The 23,671-nt window shown below is 39.9% G+C and overlaps 1 protein-coding gene and 1 long non-coding RNA gene across 3 annotated transcripts in view; one reads left to right on the top strand and one right to left on the bottom strand.

Moving 5' to 3' along the window:
* The window catches only part of LOC144370311 (uncharacterized), a 207,347-nt gene extending 201,687 nt beyond the window's left edge, over window positions 1–5,660 (top strand). Inside the window, exons 15-16 of one of the 2 annotated variants that reach the window (XR_013430284.1) lie at window positions 4,545–4,769; window positions 5,432–5,660. This is a non-coding gene — a long non-coding RNA (uncharacterized LOC144370311). The remainder of the gene's footprint in view (window positions 1–4,544; window positions 4,770–5,431) is intronic. The other variant, XR_013430288.1, reaches the window with a different exon arrangement.
* Window positions 1–23,671, bottom strand: part of Galntl6 (polypeptide N-acetylgalactosaminyltransferase like 6) — a 1,056,167-nt gene that overhangs the window by 164,317 nt on the left and 868,179 nt on the right. The gene's annotated exons all lie outside the window — the stretch shown is intronic.

Genomic DNA, 23,671 nt, shown 5'->3' with positions numbered 1-23,671 from the left:
GTCATTTATATTTGAATCCATTCCCAGAGGGTGAGCTTGCCTTTCACTGCTGGGAACAATTGTCAGGCAGCAAATAATCGAGACAAAGAGTGCATTTCCAGAGTCAAGGTGCGAGCCATGCAGAAGCTGTTATTCTCTGTCCATTTGTTCCTGTTACCAAAATGCTGGCATGGTGCACTGGCTCTTAGGGTTGTTCTTCCCTCACAGCTTACTTTGGTTATAGTGAAGTGATTCAGGGGTCTTTTTGGTCAGGAGGAATTTATGTCTCCCAAAGTGACAAATTCATGGAATTTTCCTGCCATAACAAAGATGACGTCATGGAAGCTTCTTACTATCTCCTACTCCTATCCCCCCAATCCCAGTGGCTGCCTCCTTAGCCCGAGGAATGACTTCTACTTGCTAGATTTAATCAATTACTCGTGGGCCAAAGGCCTCAGTGGTCGCTTCAAAAGTAAATTCATCTTTAAGGAGCATGTTTTGATATCATGTTATTATACACCATGAACTGGGATTTTCAAGAATTTGTATCGACACCTTGGAAGTGTAATCAAACATGTGATTTTGAAACGTGTTCATTCGTGTTATTTGGGCTTAAATTGAAGAATATGATTCCTCTTTCTTTGAGCAAAACCTCTGGTTTACTGTCAGGGAGGCCCCAAAAGAATACATGAAGAAAATGAGTCTGTTAAAATCATCTAGATTTTTGAAAGAAAGTTCTGGATTATAGATGTAGCTATGTCAAAGGGCAGATGGTCGGACACTGTTTTCCAAATTTCTTCAATCTTAGGAAAGAGTCTTAGGTGACATAACTAAAAACACTGAATCCCATAAATGGTGACTGTTTTAACCTATTTTAGGTTTAGTTTATAGTTCATATATTAAGCATAGCTTAGGTAAATCTAAATAATAAAACTTTGGGATACTTTGTATTGGAGGCAGAAATACTAGGCTTGAGGATATGTCTGTTACTTGTGAACTCTATAATTTGCATAACTCACATAGTTCTTATGAACCTGTTTTCTTATTTTGGAATAACCAAACCTTAAGCCTAACTCATGGGAATGTTATGACAATGATCTGAAGCTATGCAGGGCTTACTACACAGCAGATATGTGGTAGGGACTCAATGAATAGTAGTGCTATTACCTAAGAGAGCCTCTAAATGTGCAATTTCACTGTTGTTATCAATGAGGCTAAGAAAAGTTGCTGAGATATCAGAGGATTAGATAAATGGTTTAAGTCAGTGGTTAAGGCACCACAGGTTGGAGCTACCTGGGAGCCATTTAGTACAGGTGTGGACTTGAGTTAGACACTTCACTGTCTTGTCATCCTCTTTTCTCATCGGTTGAAAGGTATTAAGAAAAGTGTCTGTTTAGAGAATTGCTGAAGGGTTAAATGAGCAGGTGTATACAGAACACTTAAAACGGTGCCCAACACAGGGTAAACTCTATGTCAATCTTGCTATCACTAGTTATCATTTTTATCAATATCATTGCTCCTCTGTTTGGTCCAGGAACTTCCAGTAGTATCTTCTTGAGGATCTTATTCTCAGGCAACAACTAGGGCCATGGTCCATTAAAAAAAAAAAGTCCATTTAAAAATGTTGCCATCTATGTTCTCCAGGAAGCAGATCTGATAGCATGTTTTTCAGAAATCAAAATCTGTGGGAGTAGGTGGGTGTGAAGGAAGCAGGATGGAGCACAGAGACCTGAGTAGCAGATGTGCCTGAAGGTCAACAGACCCAGAGGGAGCTCTGTGTTGGCATAAATGATCATGCCATTAATTGGTCACTGATGTGTGTCAACCAGGCAAGGACATCCCTTATTTACACACTTATTTATATTTCAATGGACACATAAAAATTATACACATTTATGGGGTACAGTGTGACATTTTCATGTATGTATACATTGTGTAATGATAAAATCAGGGTAGTTAGCATTTCCATCACCTCAAACATTTATCATTTCTTTGTGTTGGGGATATTCACAATTCTCTCTTCTAGTTATTTTGAAATATATAATAAATTATTATGAAATATATTCACCCTGCAGTAAGAACTTATTCATCCTCTCTAACTTTATTTTGGAACCAATTGTTCAACCTCTGTCCACACCCATCTTCCTAGCCTCTGGTGTTCACAATTTTAGTCTATTTCTATGAGATAGACTTTTCTAGTTTCTATATCTGGGTGGAAATATGTCATATGGGTCTTTCTTTGCCTGGATTATTTCACTCAATATATTGTCCTCCAGGCTCATCCACATAAGCATATGGGTGTTTGGCAATTCCAGAGGGTGAATAGCAGCTGGGAATCCATTCATGGCCATCAGCATCTGGGACAACAAGCTCTTCATTGAAGGGTCCCTGTGCAGTACATATCCTTGTCTCTCACAGAATACTAATTTCCCAGACACTGAGCCATTTATATTTATGCCATTTTAAAAACACCTAAATACTATGTGATCTGCCTTTCTGTGTATGTGTTCCTTCTACATAATGGGCTTCCAGCTGCTAGAAGCAGGTTTGTGTTTCATCTTCATCTCCCAAGTATGTAAAATACTGCCCAATGCATAGTAGCTGCTCAATAAACACTGCTATTTGAGTCAACAAATAAAGGAGTGAATGGAGAAGCAGGATGAAGGACATAAAGATTCAGAGAAAAGAACTATAATCATAGAGGAGAATAATGCAGATTTGTATTCCTTCTTATGAAAAATACTGTATTGTATAGGACAGTTGGGAGAAAGGGAAAAGAAATGCTCAGAATATTTGAGACCAAGGACTTAAAATGATTCAATTGATGGATTTAAAATAAGCTGGAGGTAGAATTTGAACTCATTGTTTAGAGATTTTTTTTGTGATGATCATCTAACTAGCAATTAAAAGGTACCTTAAAATTATCTATCATAATTTCATTCATTCAAAATTTTGGGATAAAATACATACCAAAGGCTATGCTTTCATACTTTTTAGAAACAGAACACTATAGAAAAACATGAACATTGGCTTTGATATTTTTAGATGTATTTAATCCCCCTACCCCTCTTTGAATGCAAAGCACTGATTTAGGACGTGTTTACATTTAGTGCTAAGAATATCAAAATATTTAAAAGCATTTAAAAGCATTTGTTTTTGATTCTGGAGCTTGAATTAGGTTTGTACCTATCAAGGGTAAGACAACCAGTCCTCAGAGGTTTGACTGTCAATATTATGTACTTTCATTTAAAATCTTGAAAAATTGGAAATGTTCACATAAAAAGACTTTGTTTTCAGGTCACTTCAAAAAAGAATCTTGTGTTATGTGTCAAGAGATTATCCTTTCTCTCTTTATTTTAGTTTTTTTTAAAGAAAGGGCAATTTTTCTTTTGTTAAAAGTTTTAGGATTTTCTGATGTTTGGACTAAACTCTCTTTACCTCAAATGGAGTTCAACATTTTGAACCAGGTATTGCATTTTCAGAACTAGCTAAGCATTCTAAAATTTTGACTGAACTCATCCATAAGCACTGAAAGATATATCATTTCTGGGAAAACCTATAAGACTCATGGCATTAAAAAAAATTGGACTCAAACAGATTTTCAGAAACAATTCAAATCATACCTCAGATGTTAGCCACATTCTCTTTCTCACACACACACATATGTGCACATGGATATCTTTAAATGTTTATGTGGCTCTGACTCTACAATGGCTTATAGTTTAATCAAGAGTCTTAAGAACATAGCACATTTTTATTTAAATTAGATTACTGGCAGAATGTCAGAGTGATATTCAGACACTACAGGCATTGAGCCACATAGTAGCAGAAAATTCTATACTGTCATTGGTATAATATAAATTTAGTATAACCTGAGAATTAGATTATCAACTTCAGGAAGTCTCTGATTCTTCAATATTTACAGCCTCCATGAAATACCAGGTCTGATCACCTTGGCAGCCTTCAGTGCTTGTGCTACACTGATATCGGGTCACAGCTCAGAGCTGTGACCTTCAGAGCTGTGACCTTGAATCCCCACCTTAAGGATGTGCACTGTAGCTTTTTTACCCCTATGGTTTATGACCTTTTTATTGAATATAAAATATAAACTTATGTTTGTCATATTCATTCCCTTTATTGTGAACTCTCTGGATATTATAACAACCTGCAATAACTACCTCCAAATTAAAAAGCCAGTTGGTCTTTTTATAGCACATGGAATAAAACGAACTCTAAATTATTGACAGATTCTCTAGTTGGATAACCTAATTTAGCACTCCTCCCTTTCTTTTCCCTCATTGATTGATTTCCTCTGATGAGGGTTAACATGATTACTGGTAAATTTCACTTGATCCCATGTTCAGTGACTGCTTTCTTTTATCGTTAGGCAAAAAAAATGTTTAGCAGAGAGTAAAAGGGGTTGTTTGGTGGAGTCTTGGTGACTGGGTTATTCATAGACATGTGAGGAAATTATTACAGGTAGGCAGGAACCACATGTGGGAAAAGCAAGCCACTTCTAAACCATTGAGTTTACTATTTGTGCTTGAACCTGCCTCATTTCCCAGGAAACAACACTTTTGAAAATCATATTTGATTCTCCTAACAAACCAAGGACCTTGGTTGCAAACCAAAGAAACCTACTCTGCTTCATTGAAACAAAGAAGGAATTCGTGAGAAAGACTCCGGGAAGTTCATGGAATTGTCCAGATGTGGAGAACAGGTGGCAGAGAAGAGACTGCAGTTGTGGCCAAGACTCCCCCTGAGCTCACCCTCCTTCCCTGCCTGCCCAGGTACAGTCTTTGCGGGACAGCTGACCAGAGCATGTCTCTGTGGACACACCATGGAACTGCTGGATTCTGTCCATTGGATGCTTGCTACCATGTTGCTGTGAATAGTCATTATCCCCATGTCCATAGCTCCTTCTTTCAATATTCAAAGTTCCTGATTGCGCTCAAGTGAACCTCAAGTACAATGTGGGATCTGGGAGGAAGCGGGGGAGGAGACAGAACTCAGGGTTCGAATCCCACCTTCCAGCCCTCACGGGCTCCCCGTTTTCCACCTTGAGATTTCCAAATGTTGGAATCATGTTACCATGGGGTGTAAATAAAAGGTGCCAATGTCCACTAGATGGAGTTCCTGTTCTGGAGATGTTCCGTTTTATAGCAGACACAGAAATAATAATAAAGTACAGCTCCACTTAGATATACTCTTGTGCTTGATTCTGTTGTTGACATGGGCCCTTAGAATCCACTTAACAGTACAGTATCAACAAGACTGTTGACGAAGATGGCAGTTACAGAGGGTGAATGTGCTTGGTGTTTCTTGTTATTATGAGTTAGCAAACCCTATGAAGGTAGTTTCCAGCTCTTCAGGATCAATTATACAATCAGTGAATTGTCTTTTTCTCATTTGTATTTCTCAGCTGTCATTAATCCTGCAATTTTCTCCTTAGAATTGCCTTTATCAGAGGAAGGTGGATTTGAACAGGAAGAAAAGTTAATTTTTCTGTTGAATCAACGTTGCCCCTTTTGATTGGCAGCAGGGGTAAAAACTTTGAACCCAAGTTAAAATGTAAGCCTTTGCCTCACTTTATTTCAATTTTTTTGTTGATTTACCATTCAACAGACATTTATAGAATACTTTTGTATGTAAGGAAATATGCTATGAGCTTATTTATTTCTTTTTGTACTTGTTCATTTTTTTTTTTTTTTTTTTTTTTTTTTTAGTTTAGATAGCAGTTCTTTATTAGATACTTGTTTTGCAAAGATTTTCTCCCAGTCTGGTTTGTCTTTCTATTTTTTTTTAAATTGTGTCTTTTAAAGCACAGAAGTTTTAATATTAATGAAGTCCAGTTTATCAGGGTTTTTTTTCCCCTACAGGTCATGCTTTTGGTGTTACATCGAAAAACTCATTGCACCAGTGGAAACTTAAATAGTCTTCTGTAATCTTTTCTAGAAGTTTTATAGTTTTATTTTTTCCGTTTCGGTCTATGCTCCATTTTGAGTTAACCTTTGTGCAAGGTATAAGGTGTGTGTCTAGGTTCATTGTCACTTGTGCATGTCTGAATGCTTGGCACCACTTACTGAAGACACTGTTTCTCATGTTTGATCCTTTGCCCAAGAGCAGTTCTAAGTCTGTGTGGTTCTGTTCTGGACTCAGCTCTTTTCCATGGGTTTGCTTGTCTCTTGCCAGCACCACAGGGTTATGGTCAGTCTCAGAGTGGGATGAAGTCAGCCCTTTACTTCCTTCTTCCATCTCAATATTGTGTTGACTTTCTGGGTCTTTTGCCTTTCCATATAAACTTTAGAATCAGTTTGTTGGTGTTCACAAAATAACTTCTAGATTTTTATTGAGATTGCATTTAGTCAAATTGGGAAGAGATGACATCTTGACAAAATTGAATCTTATCCCTGTACATGGAAATCTCTCCAATTAAATCTCCTTGATCTTTCATCAGAGTTTAGGTTTTCTCATATAGATCTGGTACATAATATATATTATTACCTAAGTATTCTTTGTTTTTTAATTTCTCATTCTAATTGTGTATTTCAGGAACATAGGGAAGTAATTGTATTTTATATATCTGCTTTGTGTCCTATAAGCTTTCTGTATCCACTAATAGTTCCAGGAGATTTTGTTAGTGTTGATTCTTTAGATAGTCCTGTCATCTATAAAGAAAGATAGTTTTATTTCTTCCTTTTCCAATCTGTATACTTATTTTTTTTTTTTTTATTGTTGGTCGTTCAAAACCTTACACAGTTCTTAATACATCATATTTCACAGTTTGATTCAAGCGGGTTATGAACTCCCAACTTTACCCCGTATACAGATTGCTGTATCACATCAGTTACCCTTCCATTGATTGACATATTGCCTTTCTAGTGTCTGATGTATTCTGCTGTCAGTCCTATTTTCTACTATCCCCCCTCCCCTCCCCTCCCCTCCCCTTTTCTCTCTACCCCTTCTACTGTAAATCATTTCTTCCATTTGTATTATCTTGTCTTACCCCTCCATTACATATTTCTTGATATATCATATTTCACATTTTGATTCAAGTGGGTTATGCACTCCCATATTGCCCCTTATACAGATTTCAGATTCACATCAGTTTCACTTCCATTGCTTTACATATTGCCATCCTAGTGTCTGTTGTATTCTGCTGCCTTTCCTATCCTCTACTATCCCCCCTCCCCTCCCCTCTTCTCTCTCTACCCCCACTACTGCAATTCATTCCTCCCCCTTGTATTATTTTTCCCTTTCCCCTCACTTCCTCTTGTATGTAATTTGGTATAAACCTGAGGGTCTCGTTCCATTTCCATGCTATTTCCCTTCTCTCTCCCTTTCCCTCCCACCTCTCAACCCTGTTTAATGATGGTCTTCTTCTTGTGCTCTTCTTCCCTAGTCTGTTCTTAATTACTCTCCTTATATCAAAGAAGACATTTGGCATTTGTTTTTTAGGGCTTGGCTAGCTTCGCTTAGCATAATCTGCTCTAATGCCATCCATTTCCCTCCAAATTCTATGATTTTGTCATTTCTTAATGCAGAGTAATACTCCATTGTGTATAAATGCCACATTTTTTTTATCCATTCGTCTATTGAAGGGCATCTAGGTTGGTTCCACAGTCTTCCTATTGTGAATTGTGCTGCTATGAACATCGATGTAGCAGTGTCCCTGTAGCATGCTCTTTTTAGGTCTTTAGGGAATAGACCCAGAAGGGGGATAGCTGGGTCAAATGGTGGTTCCATTCCCAGCTTTCCAAGAAATCTCCATACTGCTTTCCAAATTGGCTGCACCAATTTGCAGTCCCACCAACAATGTACAAGTTGTACTTGTTCATTAACTTTTTATGTTTTATAGTTTTTTTGCACTTTGGTATTCTTGAATAAACTGTATAAATACAATGATAAGTATAGATTATCAAAATCACAATGACCTATGCTTATATTGAAGGCATCTAATTCTGCATCATGTATATATGCATCATATATATGAATAATAAAAATCTGTTGCTGGGCCACAAATATGTTGGTGTTTAAACAAAACAGAAACGATTCTCTACAATGAACTACTGGCAAAGCCAGAATTAAGGAAATAGAAAACTCACATACCTCATAATTCTGCATAATGTTGGTCAGGCTCTAACCCCCTCCTCCCGCTTTTTTTTTTTTTTTTTGCATACTGCATTTGGCACATAGTTGAGAGCTATTGTAAGATTTTATGTTCTTTTTATGAAAAATCAACATTAGCTGGGGACATAGCTCAGTTGGTATAGTGCTTGCTTTGCATGCACAAGGCCCAGGGTTCAATCCCCAGCAACACCAAGAAAAAAAAAATGGGGCTGGGGTTGTGGCTCAGTGGTAGAGCACTTGCCTAACATGTGTGAGGCACTGGGTTTGATTCTCAGCACTACATATAAATAAATGAATATCTTACTACCTAAGAAGAAAAGTTTGGTGACTATAGGTCAGGGGACCTAAGCTCTGTATATATATATATATTTAATATATATTAAAAAATCAACATTAATAGGTTAAAATATTTTTTCTTGTTTTGATGCTTGGTGAAAGCCTTTTCCACAAGGGTAACTTTCCCTAAGTAAAGTAATCAAGGCACATGATTTGGTAATTGATGCACAGGGAAGTGCTTTAATGAATTATTGAAGCACTTGGCTCAGGTGTGTGTCTCCCAGGGACAGAATACAGAATTACAGCTTAGCAATTAGACCGTCAATGTTCCTTACCCAGTTGACCATAATTAAAATAATTTTATTCTTGGTTTGATACTGGGAATTAAAACTCACACCTCAGTTATCTGGTAAGAGGTTTTCAAGGCTAATGGCATGAGACATGAGGATTTTAAAATGCCATCCTGTGTTCTTCTTCTAAATATAGAATCCCTGAATCATTCATGTCTGATTAAAGTTGTATTTGACTAATTGATAATGACTTTTCAATTAGGTAAAAGCATATTTTATTTAGAAATTACATTTATTTACATTGATTTTTCTCTTCTTCAGGATGTCTAGGTCTGTATCCAATTTGATCTTACTGCCACATCTCATAGGAAACCTTTGCAAGGGTAACTGACAGCCCTTCCCCAAACACATGATAAAATAAATCATGCTTTGGAGAAATGCACTGCACCAAGTATTATTTTTGAAGAATATGTAGGAAACTTCCCCAGTCTACACAAGGACCCCCACGGAGGAGTTTTAACTGGGTGTGAACAAGAGAAATGAAGGTCAACTGGGTGTGAGATTGTGTTCTTGTCTGGTTGTGGTGGATACAACAGCTTCTCCAGGTGGGGAGACTCATCATAGTAACATTTATTTTAGCAGTTTTCTCTTTTCTGCCTGTCATTGCAGACGTGAGGCAGGACCATGCTGAATGAAGTGGGGCCCACTGATGAGCCATGGCAGCCTCCTGCTGTCCTCCTGGTAGGGACAGGGACAGAGAACTGAAAGGGACTGTATTTAGTTTCTTTCTACTCTCAACTCCTCTGGACAGTGTACCCTGATATCCGAGTGATTTTCCTAAAACACAGATAGGATCCTATAGTTTGCTACTCAGAAGCCTCCTCAGGCTTTATGTAAAGAATAAAATCCAACATTTTAAGATTCAATTTAAACATACCATATGCAGACCCCACCAAGTAATTTTGGTGTTAACACCGACAGGAACTCAGTGTTACTCTCCATAGGGACAGAAACTCCCTGTGGACCCAAGACTCCATGCACACCAGTTCATCCGTCTTGGTGAGAACTCACCTCCTTGGTTCTACTCATGTCATTGTCTTAGATGGCTTCATATTTCTCTTCCCCTCTGCAAATCTCATAGTCCTTCAAGGTCTAAACCAAGTGTCAATAATCCCCAGCCTGGATGGAATTTTCTAGAACCAGATTATGAAAAGAAGTTGTTATCACAAATTATTTGGTAATTACTGCTCTTCTCATTTGCTCAGTTTTCTTCAAGTTCCTTCTCCAAGAGATCAACCGTTTACTACGTAATGAAGGGTGAGAATGTAGCAGGGTCTTCACTGATCAGCATGAACTCGGCAGGGCACCACCCTCACCCCTCTCCTGGCGGAGCAACCCTTCCTTTGCTTTCCTTGGCAGGCAGTTCTCTCCGACAATCCTTCATAGAAATTGCAGGCTTGGATCTCTACCCACTTGATCCTTGGGGAGTCTCCCTCTCCTTGTCCTGTTATGTGGTACAAGTGGCCTTCTCTTGGTTGCCTCTTCTTACCTGGCCGTAATGGGCACTCCCATCCATACTCCAGCCTTTACATGACTCCGCACAAGAGGCAGATACCAGTCTCCAGTTATGGCTTCTACCCAGAGCCTTGTGGGGATCTCTTGGTCATCTTTAAATCTCCCATCCGGGAGGCAACCTCCTGGGGAACAGGTTCTAAGAGGAGAGGAAGATGACTCTCCCTGAATAATCCCCCCCTCAACCCCATCAGAGCTCTCTGGGAGTCTTCTGTCTTAGAGGTTGCAGAAGCAGACGCCTCCCCTCTATCATTGAAGATTTAGCATCTTTGTGAAAGAGGAAGATTTTGTTATTCACTAATTTCAGTTTTGAGCTTTAGCCACAAGTCCACCATATCAGGAAATGTCCTTCATAGTGTTCTGTTACTGTGGGATGGGGTTAGCATTAGAGTTAGGGTTCACAGCTTTCTCGGGAGAGAGAACGATATCTGAAAGTCACACCTGCCATGAACGACTGGTCCCTGGTTAAACCAGTTCTTATTACTAATTCTGATGGGGATCAAGTGGAAGGGCCTGGGAGTCTGCAAAGGGAGAGAGGCAGAGAGCGAGAGCCAGTGGAGGGGGAGCCCAGTGTGATGGTGGAATTACAAAGGCAGAGTTCATCTATTCTGGTTGATCTAGCTACCTGGTCTAGAAGACTAGTGGGGGGAGGAGAAAAGATGCCTTCTCTGATCTTTCCTCAACTTATGGGCTCTCTGGTATCCACTGACAGTGGTATCTGCAGAATGATGACTGGTTACAATTTCTCCCTTAATTTGCAGTTTTCCAACAGACTGTCAACACAAGGATTCCAGAATTATTGATAAGAGAAAATATCTGGCACTTTAATTTACAAATTTGACTTGCTGAAAAATGCTGTAAGCTGGATTCTACACGTCCAGACGAGGGTCTGGTCATGTGGGCCAATGCAATGGACATTTGTTTTTTTGTGACAGCCCCAAAGAATGCCCCTGTCCTTGTGGGTAACACCGCCCTTCTCCACCTCCTCCATCAGCCATGGGCTTCTTTGGGACCGGCAGTCACAGTTTCTCTTTCCTGGGCCAAGAGTCTATCGGGGCAGGAGTGGCCATGGGCCAGGCTGTGTTTTTCCAACTGGCACTAATGGGAATGGCCACCTCTTCTCTCTGATCAGAGCTGTAAGGTGCCAACACAGGCACTACCTGTGGCCTCGATTCTCTCCTGTTTAGTGGAAAACTTCAGCCTAGGAGGATGAGTTCAGACAACAGCAGTGGGGACAGAGACAGACATGAGTACAACTGCTGTTCAAGACTTGGGTCCAGATATTCTGGAAGTGATGTTCTTGCCCTTTTAGCTCCTGGGCTACATGAGGCCATGGAGCCTCCTTTCTTCCAGGGCTATCTGTAGATAGTTATGCACCAGCCTGGAGGCCCCCAAGCTGTTTCTGCCTGCCAGCAGAGACTCCTTGTAATTGGAGAGGAATTCTTGAGTCTGCATAGTCACATAACTTTACAGCTCAGAAAGAGAATGGTGGTGATTTAAGCTTTATCACAGACACAGGCCATTAAATCAGGGTTTGTTCCTGGTAGAGATAATAAAAAGTGTTCACCTAGAAAGACCTTTGGAGTGTCCAAAAGCATTACGATGGTCCAATTCAAAATATTTTAACAGGCTAGTAATATATCAAATGTGAATTGGTGCAACTATACACGTTTGATTTCTGTTTAAAATCTTAGTTCAGCCTTAATGGAGATCTAGGAGTGAGTAATTAACTTCCCACGATTGCTGCACGATGATTTTTGAAATGAAAGATTTTGGCATTATTGATTTTGTATTAGAGATCAATACTTATGGATAATATTATGAGTCACCATGCTGCGATGGAGAGTGGTGTTAGACAGATTTAGACACAAATCCTAGTCCTGCCACGACTTGTGTTTTATTGAAGAGCTCAGGGCCCAGAGTTATTTTCCCAAGTTTAGAAATTATTGAGCAGCCAGCTGTGCTCTGGCTGTGTTGAAGGCTTGCTTGCGAAGCCTCCCCTGGTCTCAGGGGGAGGTTCAAGGCTCAAGGCTCTAGCCCTGGCTGTTCTAATAAAGTCGTGCAGGCCAGGTGGCTGATAAACAACACAGATTTACTTTCTGATGTTCTGGAGAGGAAGTCTGAAATAAGTCTGCAAGGGCGGTACGTTCCGAACGTCTCTTCCAGGACACGGCTGTGCCCATCCTGTCGGATCCTCAGCAGAGAGCCAGGGAGTCCTGGTGCCTGCATCCTCTCAAGGAGGGCTCTAATCTGTCTCCCTGAGCTCCATCCTCATGGGTTAATTATTTTCAAAGGCTTCACTTCCAAGTACCATCACCTGGGAGACTTAGGTTTAACACAGGAATGGGGGGCAACACAGTTTGTAGGAAAGCCTTGCCAACTCAGCTAGAACCAGCATCCAGTCCTGTGCCTCGCTGTGCCCTTGATCCCCTTGATGATTTTGCAGTTACCATTCCTTGGAAGCCATCTCTTCTCCTTTCTTTATTTTCAATCTCCATCGGCTCTCCCTTCTTTCTCTTTCCCTCCCTCCATTCCTTCTTTCCTTCCTCTTTCTGCTGTTTTTCAAGGTGTAGCCCAACTCTCAGCTCCCTGAGGTTTTCCCTGATCCTCTCCCTTCAACTGTCTCTGACCCACTTCCTTTTGTCAGATCAATCCAGAGCAGTTTGTCCAAGCACACACTTCACCCTTCCATGAAGAACAGTGTCTTATCAGGTGTCTATTTAGATCTCTATGTCATCACACAGACTGACAGCAGAGACAGGCTTTATAAAACCATTGCTATGCTTAGATTCTAGACCACTCTGCACTGTCGCGGGCTCCAAGAATGCACAGCAGATGCCTGTTATGTATGTAGTAAATGAAAGGTCTTTTTTTTTTTTCTGTTCATATCTACTATGTGCGTCAGACATTGCTCTAGCTTACCCTTGAGAACCTCCATGATCTGTCTTATTTCTGTCCCCACATCATGTTTAATAGACTCCCTTCAAGAGAACTCTGTTAGAAGAGCTATCAGAGGGATTTTTGTCAATATGTCCACTTACCTCTAAATAAAGCCACAGTGTGACTATTTTGTTTATTTCTTCTTTCTTCAACTAAAGATATTTTGGGAATTCAGCCCGAGCGCTATTTACCTTGATACACAGTGTGTATTACCTTAAAGAATCAAAACCTCATTTATGAAAACAAGGATTTTGACCTTTTGTCAGTGCTTTCTTTGAAAATGATTCCCCATTATGTCCAGCAGGTGGCAGTGCAACCCAAACAAAAGCTTGAGCAGAACGTATTTCAGCCTGGACTTGGCATCCTAGGCAATAGCAATCCCACTCTGGGTTCACTTTCTCAGTAAAACACACACACACACACACACACACACACACACACACACACACACACACAAAGTCTTTCTAAAGATTTAATCTACAGTCATGTTTTCACTGCCAGTCATTCTCATATGTTTTGTCAAGTAAGAAAATTTATCTCTGGCTGTATTAAATAACTCCTTTACCCCTGACATACTTTAAGTATTAAACCAGAGTATATTCCGTTTGACTATTTTAGTATGCACACTAGTCCTAATGAATATCTGGTTCCTATATTTAATTCACTATATTATATAAGTTGAGATAAAATTATTTGGGCTATGATGTAATTTCAGTTTAGAAAATGGTCTTTTTGTAGAATTTATTTGCATGCGTGTATGTTCTAGACATGTGTCTAGTTATGGGAACATTGTCTATCCAAGAGTTATTTTAGTTATTTCAGTTTTTTTGGGGTTTGGTTTAATTGTCCATAACTTCTAGGGAATTTTTCAGAGAAAACTGGAAGAAAGTATTCATCAGATCAAGATGAATTACATGTCTGAGAAGCCAAGAAGTAGTTTGTAGGATGTGCCTAGTTAAAATTTTACATACCAGGACACAAAGATTAGAAGCATATCAGTGAGTCAGAAATCCATTACTTAAAGAATGCATTACTTACTTTTATTCTCTGAAAAGTTGATGAATAGCTAAAGGCTCAATCCAATGAATAAATAGTTACAATTTATGGTTTTCCAATTCACTGTGTATAAATCACATTTGAACTACTTTGGTGTATTTTTTCCCATTCTGTAGACAACACTGTGGATTCTAGACCCAGAATCCCTAATGGGATGAAGCAGATTAATTCTTCTAGTAAATATTTTAATGTCTCTTTCCATTGTGCTAGCCAAAACTAGACAACAAATACCAGAAACGAAGAAGTAATGAGGTCCCAAAGGATGGGCAGAAAAAAAGATCTAGTACAGGGTATCCCTGAAAATGCTGACTCCAAACTCATTCTTCATTCAGCTAACACTCATTTAATACCTACTACCAGCAGTCACCATGTGTAGTGGTAAAGACACAGCCAGGGCCAGGCAGACATGGCTTGTGCTGATGTTCTTGTGGGATCTGAGCTCTGGTTCTCTTCCTCCACTACACCTGTTTTCTAAGATTGCATTTATATGGATGGTGAAAATCCACTACATTCAATTCTGTCTTCTTATAACTTCTCTCTCTTAATTTACATCTCATGTACATACACAGGGAAGATGATATGAAGTTGTGAAGACACACAGGAGACTACCCTGTGGAAAACAGAGTGGTATATCCACAAACTATGCATGAGGCTACAAGACACCAGGAGGAACTTGGAACAGATACTTCCCTGGCCATTCAGAGGACACATGGTTCTGCCCACACCTTGGTGTTGGACTTCTTTGACTCCGACACTTGTAAGACAATACATTTCCCTTGAATTAAACCTCCTGGTTCATGGTGCTCTGTCATGGAAGCTTTAGGAAGGAATATAGATTCTGGTTCTGTTTTTGTTTTACATTCTGAGAGTTTCTTGGACTTTTTCCTCCAGGTGTTCAGCTTGGACTTTAGTCTTATTGATTTTCTCTTTTCATAATCATTTTAAAACATCCCTAAGGATTTTGTTTGTTCTCTTTCCATGAATGTTGTTCTAGATTCTCAATGAGGATAAAAAGATTTTTTTAAAAAGTGTTTTTGTTTCTTTCTAGGTTCAGTTGCTCTGTGGCTTATTTTCTCTCTCTCTCTCTCTCTCTCTCTCTCTCTCTCTCTCTCTCTTTAATACTGATTTAACAAATAATGGTGGTTGGTTCATACTTTTGAAGAAAAGACACTGATAAGCTTATAAGATCCTGTGTTTGGGTAGCTGATATGGGATACCTTGGTGGAAATGATTTTTCCCAGATTTAGTGTTGACTGTGACTTCTGAGTGGGTGGGTGACATAAGGCAGGCTGCCCTCCCTGGGTGGTAGGGGTGTAGGAAAGGTGTTTAGGTTTGGAACTGGAATGTCCCCCCAAAAGCTCATGGGTTGAAGGCTTGGTCCCCAATGCAACAATGGCCAGAAATGGGGCTTTTGGGAAGTGATTGGATCAGGAAAGCTCTGACCTCATCAGAATCAATCCACTTGGTGGACTAAAAATTTGAATAAAATGCTGCAAGGACGTGGAAACATCAGGCAGGTGCTACATGGTTGAAGGAAGTAGGAAACTGGGGGCATGCCTTTGGGGACTATATCTTGTCCCTGGCCTCTTTCTCTCTCTTTGTGCTTCCTGGTTGCCATGAGCTGAGCAGCTTTCCTCTGCTGCATTGTTCCCCCACGATGTTCTGCACAAAGCAAAGGAGACAGCTGACCCTGGACTAAAATCTCTGTAACATGAGTCAAAATAAAACTTTCTCGTTTAAGATTTTTATGTCAGGTATTTTGGTCACAGTGACCAAAAGCTGACTAACACAGAAGGCAATTGCCAAAATAAAAAGGGTTTCCTTGGGTTGAAGTGCTTCAGTGTATTTTACTTCTAGACTGAAATGTCTTTCCTTTCTTCTCTCAATGGCAAATGCGCAGGTAGAGTTATTTAATTTTAATTCCCTTTTCTACCACTAAAAGCGTGCATTGTAAAAATTTGCAATGTGGAAGAAGTGAAATGCATGTATTGAAATGTCACATTGTGCCTCACAAATATGAACAATTAATATGTCAATTAAAACACAGATATATTATAAACTTGTGGGATAATGTATTTGGAAAAAAATACTATTGATGGGATTTTATTTTTTTCTTTGTAATTCTTACTGCATTTGGCTCTTGGACTACTGAACCTCAGGCTTTTGTTGCTTTTGAGACACCACCAAAAATAGGAAAGTAATTATTCAGCTTGCCTTTCAAATAACATAACATTAAAAGTCGGACCTTCCATTTGCAAGAGCAAAGGTTCATTGAAAGAGGTTAAAGGATTTGTTGGTTCCAAAAAGTCAAATTGAAGACTCCGACCTTGATTTCATGAAGGTTAGGGGGTTAAGGGTGTGGTAAAGAAAGGAAGACTCTAGGTCAGAGTTAGGATTCCAGGACACAGAGGGACTGTCCCCACTTGTTGTACAAGAGGTGGCACACTTGTTGTACATATTGTTGGTTTTGAGGATATCTCTAAGCAACATGCTCTATGCGAACAGTCAGCTCATTAGAGTGAAAAGGATTGTACAGTGTGGTTGGGCAACTGGGGGCCTGAGACAGGAGCTTCCTGGTCCCCACATCCCCCATTATATGTGGAATTCTTACCTGTCTGAGTAAGGAAAGAATAGGAGGTAGATGAGAGTTGAAAGTAAGAGGACCAGGCAGGGGTAGCCATGATGCAGAGTGAAGGGAATCAACTCTAAGGCTTGGAGTCTAACAAATCACAGCTGGGGATCAGTGAGACCATGCAACTGGGTCTCTCAGACTGGTATTTAGCAAGAACTTAGAACTCAGGGAGGTGGCACATATGCCAGGAGACCAATGGTGACACAACCATGGTGGACATTATATCAAAGGGTCCAATGAGGTCAGAAGCCTCCTGTAAATGAGCTGCTGTATTATCTCTGGGATCAGCCAGAGCTAGTTGATAAAGTTGTAAAAGATGCTTCTCCCCATTGAGGACTTTCCATAGTATCATGTTGTAATGCTGGGCAGGGAGGAGAATGGAAGAAATTTGAGCACAGCAGGTTGGAAAAGAAAACAATCCTGACATGGAATTTGATTACTGCTTTGACTGGAGTTGAATGTCTAATGTATTGAGAATTTCCTTGTAAGAGACCCACTGCAGCAAATACATATTTGACCCTCTGTATTTGTGGGTCTAACAGCCATAGATAAAAATATTCAGAGAAAAAAACTGCATCTGTATTGAACAGAGCGTCTTCTTTGTCATTAACATGACAGTATAGCAACCCTTTACACGGCATTTTTGTTGTATTAGGAGTTATAACTAATCTAGAGATGATCTAACCCATTAACCCATTGTCTCAGTTGTGAAACACCCAAAGCTTCAATTAAACTACAAATGTACCACTCATTGTAACTTTTGTTTTGTTTTGTTTGGTACTGGGGATTGAATTCAGGGGCACGTGCCCACTGAGCCACATTCCAAGCCCTATTTTTTAATTTTATTTAGAGACAGGGGCTCACTGGGTTGCTTAGCGCCTCACTTTCGCTGAAGGTAGCTTTGAACTCGCCATCCTCCTGCCTCAGCCTCCAGAGCCGCTAGGATTACAGGTGTGTGCCTAACTGGAGCTAATGATAACTTTGAAATATTTAAATATTTTGAAATATTTAAATATTTTACAGAATTGAAAACTTGAGTTAAATCTGAGTTAAAATTAAAATCTTGAGTTAAATCCTGCAAATATTTAAATAAGAATATTTGAATATTTGCAGAATTGAAAACTTGAGTTAAATCCTAATTCTGAGAATATTTCAAAGAAATTGATAAAGGTTCATTAAAATAGGTTGAAAATCATAACCTGGAGCATATATATTATGTTAATTAATACTATTAATATTTTATAATTACATATTACATATTTAAGTTTCTATAGCTATTCCACATTTGGAATGATGGAACAAAAAGGGTTAAAGTACATAGGAAGATATATGTAGATTATATGCAAAAAGTCACCATTTTATATAAGGGACTTGAGCATCCACAGGCTTTACTGTCTCTGGGGGTCCAAGAAGCAACCTCAAGAGGCAACTCTACTTTTAATTGTCAAGATCAAGAGCCCTCTGATATTCAACGACATCGGATTCAGGAAAGAGGGTCCAAGCTCCGATCTTTTTTGTCAGCCCTCTGACAATAGGTAGTCCTGGGAACTAAAGAGACTGCTCATCCGAGGCTGCACACCTTTTGTAAACTGGGTTCTGGAGACCGTGTTATTCTCTGCACAAATGGTCCTGAGTGTGCTTCTGAGGCTTGTGATTATCTTCCTTCTTTGATTCTTTTTCATGGGGATACCTTCCTGTGGCTTGGGATTTATAACCTCAGGGTGGAGGGTCCACCAAAGGATGGCTATTTTGTGGATACAGTGGTCATGTGGGCTTCTATGCCCACCTGTGTGTGCCATCAGGGTATAGGCAGAATAAATGTGTAGGGAAGGGGTGGCCGAGGGTCACATAGCCCCACACTGCCGTAAGCAGCCGTAGAACCCTTGAGAGGGATTCTACATGCAAACCTGACCCTCTAGAGTGTTATGAAGGTATATTTATCAAGGTAGGACCGCAGAACAAAATTCAGTGGTTTGCTAGCTTGATTTATAATTTCTAAATATAGAGACATGTGCCACCTGGGCCTTCCTTTGCACTCTTGTCCTGGACCCTGAATATGTCTGGAGCAAGCTTGCTGCTCACACTGGAAACAGTAGTCTGGTCCTGTGGAGTTCAGTTATAGAGATAAAGAAAATTGCCTTTATGCCCACTTGAGTTATAACTGTATTTCTAAAACCTGCTACATATGCTAGAATTATTTTCCATGAGATGATTTCTTTATTACAAATGTTAAAATATAATTCTTGGAGCAGTGTTAAGCAAAGAGGGAGGAAAAAAAAATTTAGCAAGCCTGTGTTCTTGACTGGCTTTTAAATTTGTGGACTCAGTGAGGGTCAGGCTGTGGGGAAGGGAAGGGAGAGACCGCCTGGTCCCACATTGGCATATAATGCAAACCCCAATATTATCTAGCTATTCTGTTTTCTCCTACTATTTATGTTCAGAACTGCTTCCTCTTTTCTGGCTTTTGATGCAATTACTTTTCCTCTTATTTATATTTTTACCTTCCCCTTTACTTCATACAATTTCTCCCTTTGTGTATCACTTTTGGCAGGCTGTGGATAAAATTTCCAGCCAATCCTTGCAGCCTGGAAGACCCTGGCTTTATGAATGTCCTCTCTCCTGCCCTGGCTCACCAAGTTCCACGGCAGGACCTGGGTAGTCTTTGTCTTCCACTGTGGTTCCTACCAACAGGAGGGCAAACAGGAGAAAGGTATGCAGGCAGCCAACATTCTGGTGCCACCAGAGTTCTATAGCTGAAGAAGATGAGAACTGGAGATGCCTTCAAAGTCATCTCTGGATCAGAAACCACCACCTGGAGAATCCCTCTCCATCTCACAGCCAGCATGACACCTTCCCTCCTGGTGACCTGGGACTTCACGTTTCCACTGAATCATGCTCTGTAATACTCCTCCTCCAAGGGCTTATTTTGTCTGACTTTATTGGCACTCCAAGTAACACAAACATATCTCTTAATCATTTTTCTAGATGAATCTACTCAAATCTACTATAATAAGTGTTAGGACACCCTCTTAAAAAAAGAAGAAGAAGAAAGAGGAGGAGGAGGAGGAGGAAGAGGAAGAAGAAATTTTCTCTCTGCCTTTTGGCATTCTGGCCGTTGCTTGGTTACTTCACTGAAGGAGGGAACTGTGCCTCCATGAACGTAGGCCCTGTAGATGCTGCTTCTGGTTCAAATCAATAAGCTGAACAGCAAACAATAAAGACTGATGATTTAGTCACAGAGAAGCTAACAAAAGCATATCACTTTTCTAAACTGCTCATCTCTCTTTGCATGAAGAGGAGTGTGTGTTACTATTCTATGAGTCATTTTTAGTTCTACTCTTTGTTAGAGCACGGAGACAGGGTGTTGTCTCCTTCCTAAAGTCCTTTTCTGTGCCATGTGCTTGACTCTGAGCACAGGCTCGTCTCCTGCCATGTGTGATCCTGAGAGAACTCTACCCACCTCAGAAGGCTTCAGCACCGAGTCAAAACCAGCTTTGTCTCTTTCTCATTCCTGTTATTTATATGTATATACTTTCTATAAAAAAGAAGAATTTGAACCATTTTATAAGCTAGATCTAGACAGCTCTTGGTTCTTATAGCATCTTGGTGTTTGTTAGAAATGGACAAAACTGAAAGATCAATGTCATTCCCTTAGTTAACAGTCTCCTTGTTAAAGATGTTATCTCTTAGCTTTTGATTTAAAAATGACATTGCTTGTCATTCATAATGCAAATGACAACAGGAAGCCCTTCTGTTTGTTCTTGATCATGTTTCTTCTTTGTTCATAGAGAATAAAGGCCTTCTGTCATCTTCTTTATTTATTCTTTATTTTTTACATTATCATGTAAGAATCTATGTTCTATTCAGCCTGGTCTTCAGTAAATTATGCTCATTTCTACTATAGCATTTTCCTTAGCTAGTGTCCTTTTCTCAAAAACTCAAATTTTCTGCAAGTACGCACAGGCTTACCTGGCCACAGTCTCTCCTGTCTTTAGTATTTATTTCATGCATCCAGTAAATACTTCCCAGGTGCCTGTTGTATGCAGGTACTGGATGCTAGTAAGGCAGCACTGGATAATTTGAATGAGACCGTCCTCTCTGTCCTTATGGAGTTTAATTCTAACGTCAGTGTTAGCAGTGATTAGAAGAGAACAGAGTTGTTGAGAAGGGAAGAAAGGCTAGCAGAGCTGGAGAAGATATCCTAGCAGGGAAGCTTCAGGTGAGAAAACAGAGTTATACAAATGTAGGTTTTGGGTCTCTAACTCTTGTCTGCTGGGATGAGAAGATGAAATTTGGCCAAATGGAGAAGGGTTCTTTTAAATTCTTTTTGTTTTCCTTCTGTATCAGGGATTGAATCCAAGGGTGGTTAACCACTGTGGCACATCCCCAACCCTTTTTATTTTGAGACAGGGCCTTGCTAAGTTGCTCAGAGCCTTGCTAAGTCCCTGAGGCTGGCTTTGAACTTGCAATCCTCCTGTTTCAGCCTGCTGAGCTGCTGTGATTACAGGTAGTGCCACCGTGCCAGGCTGGTTTTGTTAAATTCTGCCATACTCTGGTATGATGGTATCATGGGCAACGTAAATGTTGCTGAGCCTTGGAAAGGGGGGCCATGACAATATTTTCATGGGCTCAGGGAGCTTTATTCTTAGCTAAGTGAAAACAGCAGTTAAAGAAGATCAGGAAGCTTACCAAATGATCATATCCTAGAGCACAGAATCCATAAAACAGTCCAAATAAGGACTGAATGTAGGTAGAGTCAAATCACATCTCAAGGGTAAGACAAAGCAAATTGTCCTCAGATATTAGAAAGACTCAGGATACCAGTTTGGTAAGCAGAGCAAAGTAGGTAATGGCTGAGAAGAAAAGGTAAATGAACAATAAAAACAGTTCTCAATCTAGGTTTGTGACCCTTCTGATTCTTTGGGGGAGCATTTTCTAGGTCTTAAGTGGTACAATTCTATGGATAGCTACTGGATGGTTCTAGAGGTCTAGATGGATTAGATGATTCTACCCAGGGATGCTTGGGATGAAGAATTCAGGACCGATCTTGATCAGGGAGGCAGCAGCAAAATAAGAGCAGGAATGAGAGCCAGAAGTCCTGCACTCGAGAGGGAAAGTTACCAAAGAAATAAAAATGGGGGAGAGTTAGAACAAAAGGCTTAGGTTCTGGGAATCCACCAAAACCATGGTCCTGAGTGACTGGCACACAGGGGTAAAAATCTCTTTCTAGAGGACTAGGACTCATCTTCTTTCCAAATAGCATAACATACCAGGCCTCCTGAGAAAGTGAGAGCAGGAAAAAAGAGGTTCAAGAGTCAGAAAGTACTTCTCAGAAACCAGAAAGAGGGGGTCTCAAGGCCAAAGCTATTCCAGGAACACAGAGATCTAAATAGACCAGGACAAACTACAGAACCAGGGAGGAACCAGGAAGTCATGGTAGCGATTGCTAATTTAGGAATTGACTTTGTTAATATTCTGAGTGCCAAAGGAAGGAGAGAGTATTATGTTGACGTAGCTCACATGACCCCCAGCTGGGGGAGGAAAGGAAGAGTCATTTTTGTTGGGTGGACCCTGACAAGGGAAAAGAGATTGTTGCAATCCCTTCCTGAGAATTGTTAACCACACATGACTCCCCGGAAGACTAGAGGCTGAGGCAACCCAAGGGCCTCTAGGGCTGAGCCATGCCGGAACAGGTCAGGACAGAGAGGGATGGGTAACTAACAATTTTGCTTTGGAACATCTCTGCCTCCATGACAGCAATTTTTCTTTATATTAACAAAAATCTTCAGTGAGATTTCATTCTGGAATTTTGAGGAAGGTCGATTTTATTTAATATTTTGACTAGTTTTTTTAGGCCCTTGAGCCATTTCTGCTCGTTTATCCTCACCCTCTGCAGATGAGGACGCCATTTAGAAGTGCGACAGTATTTTTCCCTAAACATTTTGTCCTTCTGCGGTTGTCAAATATTGAATTAGATCTTGTTATAAACAGAACAGAAGCTGGCATTGTTGACATTTCCCTTCATTAGTAAGTAACTGAGAGCTGACATTTTCAACCTATCAGCTCCAGCTTGGCCTAACGAGAACACAGCGTGGGGAATGAGGCAATCTGTTTCTTCCCCCCTCCTCTTGTTGTATGGATTCACTAGGAAACATTAATTGACAAAAGTACTTCCTGAAGTTTCTCTTCAAAGGAGAGGTAAAAAAAAAAAATATTGATTAACCTTAGGACTTAAAGTCTGAATGAATGAAAGAAGACATTGATTTGAGTCCTGTGAGATTATAGATTAAAAACAGGGCTGAAGTCTGAATGAATGAATGAATGGAGATGGTTTCTGAGTTCTGAATTTGCCTCGTACTAGTTGTGGAAACCACTTAATTTCTTTTTTTTTCCACTCCTTTTATTTATAAAAGTAGAAAAATGACAATAGCTATTCCCTAAAGGATGACTAAAAGGGATCAGTGTAGTGAAGTGTTTTGCATACTGTGAAAGTGCTAGACAAAATGCTAGTTTTGATAGGGCATGCTACGTAGACTTCATGAAATAGGTCATTTGGTTTGCTTAATTGAGGGGTTTCTGGAAGAATGTGAAGGTCAGGCAGACTCTGAGTGAAGTTGTGAAAGCCAACTCTGATTTCACTCTCCTGCATCTCATCTCTAGATTAAATTGATGTTTATTCTCATCTAATTCTTTCAAAAGTTCAGGGCAAAAATTTTAAGACCTCAATCACAGAGAACTGGGTGGTTGGAGGTTGAGGCTGAGGAAGGAAGTAGATGGTAGTTTGTATGCAATGATT

Source organism: Ictidomys tridecemlineatus, chromosome 14, assembly GCF_052094955.1.
Source record: "Ictidomys tridecemlineatus isolate mIctTri1 chromosome 14, mIctTri1.hap1, whole genome shotgun sequence".
NCBI lineage: Eukaryota > Metazoa > Chordata > Mammalia > Rodentia > Sciuridae > Ictidomys > Ictidomys tridecemlineatus.
The sequence above is the reverse complement of the archived record's forward strand: the minus strand, read 5'-3'. Positions and strand labels throughout refer to the sequence as shown.